Raw genomic sequence first — 7267 nt, 5'->3', positions numbered from 1 at the left:
CGGTTTCAGTGACTGGCCGAGATCAGAAGGAATCCGTTAAATTAACCAATAATTTTTTTCTAGTTTTCTTTCTCTTTTTATTCTATTCCTCAACTACTTTTCGATAATTGAATCATCTTGGCATCTACTTTAATTGTAGCTATACTAGAAAAAAATGAAGAATCCTGACATGATATACAACGCTATTTAAAATGACAGACTTTTTCATTCCGACTGGAATCACAACTATATCATCTTTTAAAGGCTTTGTACAAATCTACTTTAACCTCAGGTTCATGTGGCTGTAAATATATCTTAAATTTTTATGAAGCATATCTAGACGTTAATGAGCGAGAACTGTATACATATCTGGAGGACACACCACCTGAAGTTTCCACTTGTCAGACTTATACTTCAATCTGTTAAACGAAGTTGAAGAAACCATGTAGTACCGCGATCACTTCAATTCCATGGAGGTTAATTCATTGCCAAGTATCTATTAAACTAAACATGGAAAACTTTATGTTAATACTCCTTATTCGAAATGTGTCGAAATGGAACAAGAGCAACTCGCAGTGTACAAAATGTTCAAATCCTCATACCAGATGTCAGGATTACAAAATGTTCAAATCCTCACACCAGATGTCAGGATTACAAAATGTTCAAATCCTCATACCAGATGTCAGGATTACCAAATGTTCAAATCCTCATACCAGATGTCAGGATTACAAAATGTTCAAATCCTCATACCAGATGTCAGGATTACAAAATGTTCAAATCCTCACACCAGATGTCAGGATTAAAAAATGTTCAAATCCTCATACCAGATGTCAGGATTAAAAAATGTTCAAATCCTCATACCAGATGTCAGGATTACAAAATGTTCAAATCCTCACACCAGATGTCAGGACTACAAAATATCTATCTTTAAAAATACTATGCGATAATTCCAGTTCTTGTTTTTCTTCGGTCGTGCATTGTGTGTGTTTAGTCAACTCAACGTGAAAAACCCGTTAAAAATAAAATTAAAATAGGAACTTATCTCTGGCTACTGAGCAATTACTGTACAGGTTAATGTAATGTAATGGCTTGCTTTTACACTGTATCATTGACGACCATACAAAGCCATAATTTGTTCCCAGCGATTATTTGAGCATTCAACCAAAATGTAGCTCAATACCCTGATTGATTATTGTGGTTATTCTTTATATTTGTGTTCCTTTTGACTGATAGTCAGTGTATGCTGGTTTGAGTGAATGGATTCAATAAGGTCGGGAGGAGGAGGGGCCTATTCCCAGTTCCTTCTCAGGAAAAGCAGACCTGATACGTCAAGACACACGAAAATTGGTAACCTTTTTACCACTCCTGACATCCTTTGGCTCCCGGTCTACAGCGATTCTTTTATACCGTAGAGTTACATTTGATTCGGATGTAACATTTCGCAATAACCAATCTACGTGAGTAGACTACTCTCTCTCTCTCTCTCTCTCTCGTACCCCTATCTCAAATGCTGATATCAATCTCAACGTCATAGTGCTCATTCTTAACTGTCTTCATGGAAGTGTAAATCGCTCAGTTGCGCATTCTCAAAACCAGTTAATTCCGAGCCACTCATTTGATAAACAAGTAAATCTCACTTTCAAATGAATCCTGCGAGTATCTTACGAATGGTTACAACCTGGTTGGATGAAAAGGACCTCGTCAACACACTCTCGCTTGTTGATATCGATATGATGGTATGCATTTTAACATTGTACGGATAACTCACATCTGCTATTTTTCTTATTCTCTAAGCCAGATACAACCCTTAGCATTCGACTAAAATGAGGCAAATAATTCGCTATTTGACTCTATAGTAAAAAAATTTACGAAAAAAAAACCTAAAACGTTCAATTCTTGTCTTGACCCGTTGAATCGGACTCAGGTCACTTGGTTGCGAGGACAGAGTATCCCTGCTACAAAACACAATGAATGAACGAACCGTGAAATTTAGGCAAACTGCCACTTTCAGCTTGTTATGGCAAAGGACAATGAAATGAAGTTAGAAGTGGTCACACAGAATAAAAGACATCCAGAAAATAAATATGAAATACAAGGATCTAAAGGTTAAGTTCCAAAGTTGAACTAAGTTGAGTATATCTTAGTTTTACCAGACCACTGAGCTGATTAACAGCTCTCCTAGGGCTGGCCCGAAGGATTAGATTTTTTTTTTTTTTTTTTTTTTTTTTTTTTTACGTGGCTAGGAACCAATTGGTCACCTAGCAACGGGACCTACAGCTTATTGTGGGATCCGAGCCACATATCGAGAAATGAATTTCTATCACCAGAAATACATTCCTCTGCTTACACGGTGGCAGAGCAGAGAATCGACTTTTGGACCACCGGATTGGTAGCCGAGCGCGAAAACCACTCGTCCAACGAGGAACTCCAAAGTAATAATTAGAGAGGCTGGACAGAAAGATGAAAGATAGTAAAGTACAAGGCTAAAAGTGGGAGCAGCTATGGGCCGAAGGGACGCTGCAAGCACCATTTAATATTGCCTGGAGTCTACCATGCGAGGCGCACCGACGGAGCTACTCCACCTAAGGGAGACAGTCTACAATCTAGAAAGATCAGCGTCCAGAATAGGTACAGAGCGGAACCACAAAAATGGCCTTTTAAATGACCGCAATTACACTCTGCTGACGATCTCTCCTCCCAACCCTCCATGCCATGTGAAAAAAGAAAACTGATGTCACAGGCATTGCATAACGTTATAGTCCGTTACGTACCGTTGTCACAAACGACTTTCCCTTGCTCGACCGTCCCACTCGTTCAGTTTAACGATCCGGCGATGGTCTATTGCATAATTGGCAGTGGTTGTTGAACTGACCAGAATCCAATTTAGTTTCTTTTGTCCTACAACTGGCGAATATCATGCAATAATCTGTTCAATATGATCTTGACTACAGAGGCCTTACAAATGCTTTTGTTGTTAACTCCATGTGCTTGGAACATTTTTGAAGCAATTAGTTGTTATACCACCTGAGAAAAAGACTTAGTACATGCAGTTTGTCCAAGTACAGGTTCTGGGCACTTATAAGACTAAAAATGCAATACTCACTACCGATTCGAGATGATGTTTAATGTGTTCTTGTTCATGGTCTTTGAAGCAAGATTTCACGCAATCAAGAGACCTGTGGGGAAAAAAATACATAATTGTACATTGGCCCTAAGTATAGACTTCTTTACCTTTGAGTTGGTAACACTTTAAAAAATGATAGATACCCGACACGAATCATTACTGGGGTCCCAATTGTAAACAAAATGTCTCCCTACCATGGCAACGGGTTTTTAAAATTTTAAGTTGAATTCATTGTCGACCCTATATATATATATATATATATAATATATATATATATATATATATTTACAATCTAAAGGTCATTTGGGAAGTTAAGAGGGCATTGTGGCTATTGCATACATACACACACACACACACACACACATATAATATATATATATATATATATATATATATATATTATATATATATATATATATATATACACTATATATTCCTTCCAGTAATTGTAACCATTGCACGGGACAACTGTCATTGTGGTAAGTTGATGTGTGTGTGTATATATATATATATATATATATATATATATATATATATATATATATATATATATATATATATACACATATACATATATATATATATATATATATATATATATATATATATATATATATATATATATGTATATATATAATATATATATATATATATATATATATATATATATATATATATATATATATATACACATTACAGGAGAAACCAAGACACTTCAGGATGTCAAAAGATAACATAAAATAACGGCTACATCACAACTAACCAATTATTATTACGAGTTACAACCTTACTTTTATACCAAACATTTTTAATATGGGATGTTTACCAAATGATATTCTAGTTTTAATTTACTGCGTTATGGTCACGAACCTATAGTCATTGCTAAATTCAAAATATGGAAATAAATATTTGAAAAGACCTCAGAGTCAATGATCTCTAGTAACACACAATATGTAAAATTGCAAGATTATATAAATGATACATTTATATTTATTTACATAGATTTTTGGCATAAAGCCAAGCACTGGGGCAACTGAAACTGAAATTGACAGTAAAAGGTTTGAAAGGTGTCACAGGAGGAAAACCTCGCAGTTGGACTATAAAACAATTGTTAGGTGAGGGTCGACAGTAAGATGTTAGAAAGTGAAAATGAACGGAGGTACAGTAAAAGGAATGAAAATAATTGCCGCTAGGGGCCGAAGGGACGCTGCAAAGAACCGTAAGTGATGCCTACATTGCACCGACTGAGGTGCACTGACGTCACTATCCCCCTTATACGATCATATAATTATACTAAAAAAATTTCGAAAACGTAACTAAGTATCCCTTATGAGTAAGCCTTCATTTTCTTCTCGACTCATACGTGGCCGTTTTCTTTGGTGACTGTACCGTTAACCAATCGATGGAAAATAAAACTTGGAACAGCGTATTATAACACATAATCATCAGTTATATACTGCCACTAACAGAAATATAGTTACAAAAAACATCAACAAATTCGGCAAAAATATCGATGAAATATTACCAACTACACAATCGTGTAATAAGGTAGGAAATAAAATTTGAAAATGTAAAAAAAGAGATGAGCGAACATAACAACTATGAATCCTTTTAAATATACTGACAAACGAACCCTGACAAATACAAGAGAATATAAATACACATGTATGGCCCAGTGTCAGGCCGGGAGAGATTATTCGACACTCCTTTAATTATGACTTCAACTTAAGGACTGATAATATACAAAACAGAATAATAATAAAAGACTCCATAAGCATCCTAAAAAAAAATTATAATTTTGATAAACCAAGTAAATAACCCTACCGCCAAGATCTCTGGTCACGGTAAATGTGAAACGGCGAAAAGTATAGCAGTTAATGAAAAGTTGTGACCTCACACCTTTTCACACAAGAGGTCAGACAAATTGCCAGAAGTCTGTGACAATTCATATATACCCTGCTTGCTTACAGGTTGTTGTAGCCAGTTGCATCCACACTGACATGATGTTGGTGAATACCTTCTTCGTGCATAAACTCTGCATATGTCATGGATGGCTTTGATGTCATCACAGTTGCGGTTAATGGGAATATTATGTACCTGCTTCAAAGTTACGGGAATATTATGTACCTTCTTGAGGGTTAATTGGAATATTATGTACCTGCTTCAAAGTTAATGGGAATATTATGTACCTTCTTGAGAGTTAATTGGAATATTATGTACCTGCTTCAAAGTTAATCGGAATATTATGTACCTTCTTGAGGGTTAATTGGAATATTATGTACCTGCTTCAAAGTTAATCGGAATATTATGTACCTGCTTCAAAGTTAATCGGAATATTATGTACCTGCTTCAAAGTTAATGGGAATATTATGTACCTGCTTCAAAGGTAATAGGAATATTATGTACCTGCTTCAAAGTTAATGGGAATTTTATGTACCTGCTTCAAAGGTAACTGGGAATATCATGTACCTGCTTCAAAGTTAATTGGAATATTATGTACCTGCTTCAAAGTTAATGGGAATATTATGTACCTGCTTCAAAGGTAATGGGAATATTATGTACCTGCTTCAAAGTTAATGGGAATATTATGTAACCTGCTTCAAAGGTAAATGGGAACCAATATTATGTACCTGCTTCAAAGGTAATGGAATATTATGTACCTGAACTTCAAAGTTAATTGGCCAATAGTAGAACCTGCTTCAAGTTAATGGGAATATTATGTACCTGCTTCAAAGGTAATGGGAATATTATGTACCTGCTTCAAAGTTAATGGGAATATTATGTACCTGCTTCAAAGATAATGGGAATTTTATGTACCTGCTTCAAAGGTAATAGGAATATTATGTACCTGCTTCAAAGTTAATGGGAATTTTATGTACCTGCTTCAAAGGTAATAGGAATATTATGTACCTGCTTCAAAGTTAATGGGAATTTTATGTACCTGCTTCAAAGGTAATAGGAATATTATGTACCTGCTTCAAAGTTAAAAGTTCGCCATCCAAAGCCCTCGTTATGGTCATATTCGATCCTCTGAGCATCTCAGGAAAGATTTCATACAATACATCGCGTCGTGGAATTCACGGACGGTGATTGTGGGTGTAAATAGCCTCCACCAGCAACACCAAGAAACGTACGGCAAGCTAAACTTTTGCTCCTTACCTGTGCTTTTAACAAGCCTAAATTACCTTTTTAGGCGTTTATTATTGTAATTGGTCTAGAACGGACAAATGCCTAAAAAAAACCTAAGTAGGGTAATTAATTTAAGTACAACAATTAATTTTGTTAAATGTCATAGACATTTTTTTTATTTCTGGCGAACTGTCAATTCACATTTGTTAACTGCCAATCTCTTTCGTTAGATTCTCATATTTTTGAGAATGGCAATGAGTTTTGTTACATTGTAAGAAGCATTTTGTTGTATGTAAATTCAATTCGTCAATTTGTAATGAGGTGTGTCAAACCCATATGAGGTGAAGTATGAAAAGGTGTATAGCAATACAGAAAAAGTAAAATGAAAAATTACTTTTCGAGACAGACGAGATTTCAGCCTATTGAGACTTTCAGATGAACATTAATTGATCTTCAAAGTATATACAGAACATATCTTTTTACTGCAATACAAATATAATCAAAATGCTGATCCCAGTAGTTGTGTATTTGCTTTGTGATTAGTATGTCAGTGTGTTCTATCCACTGTAAAACAAAATATCTATTTCTAAATTTTTATAAACAGTAGGGATAGTCAACTACCAAAATGTGTTGCTATCTTTGCTTGCAATTAAATTATATGAGGATTATTAGAGGGATAGCGCGAACGCAGTCCCTCGCTACCAAAAATTGCGCACCCGAGTTGACCACATTTGGGTCAATCGCAAGGGTCAGCACCACCGGAGTGCAATGGTGAGCCTCACCTTGGGGGAACCACCTTCGTGATCATGGTGTCCCCTGTGCCAGGTAAGTATGCTCAACCACCCTTCACTTGCACACAACATGCCGCAAACTGAACACAATCCATGAACAGAAAACATTTGATGGTATTAATGAACAATTGCGAGATAATAATCGTACAGACTGATAGCATGCCTTTTACAGTTAATAATTTTCAGTTTCAAAAGTCTGAATTATCCATAAAGGAGAGTAGAATAATTTCAAATAAATTAAAGA

General features: G+C 35.4%; 1 non-coding gene across 1 annotated transcript; it reads right to left on the bottom strand.

Annotated features, from left to right (window-relative positions):
• Nucleotides 1-6902: 6902 nt before the first annotated feature.
• LOC135223367 (U1 spliceosomal RNA) lies at nt 6903-7065 on the bottom strand. The gene has a single exon (XR_010316490.1). It is a non-coding gene; the product is annotated as a U1 spliceosomal RNA (small nuclear RNA).
• Between the last annotated feature and the right edge of the window lie 202 nt (nt 7066-7267).

Source organism: Macrobrachium nipponense, chromosome 8 (assembly GCF_015104395.2).
Source record: "Macrobrachium nipponense isolate FS-2020 chromosome 8, ASM1510439v2, whole genome shotgun sequence".
Classification (NCBI taxonomy): domain Eukaryota; kingdom Metazoa; phylum Arthropoda; class Malacostraca; order Decapoda; family Palaemonidae; genus Macrobrachium; species Macrobrachium nipponense.
The sequence above is the reverse complement of the archived record's forward strand: the minus strand, read 5'-3'. Positions and strand labels throughout refer to the sequence as shown.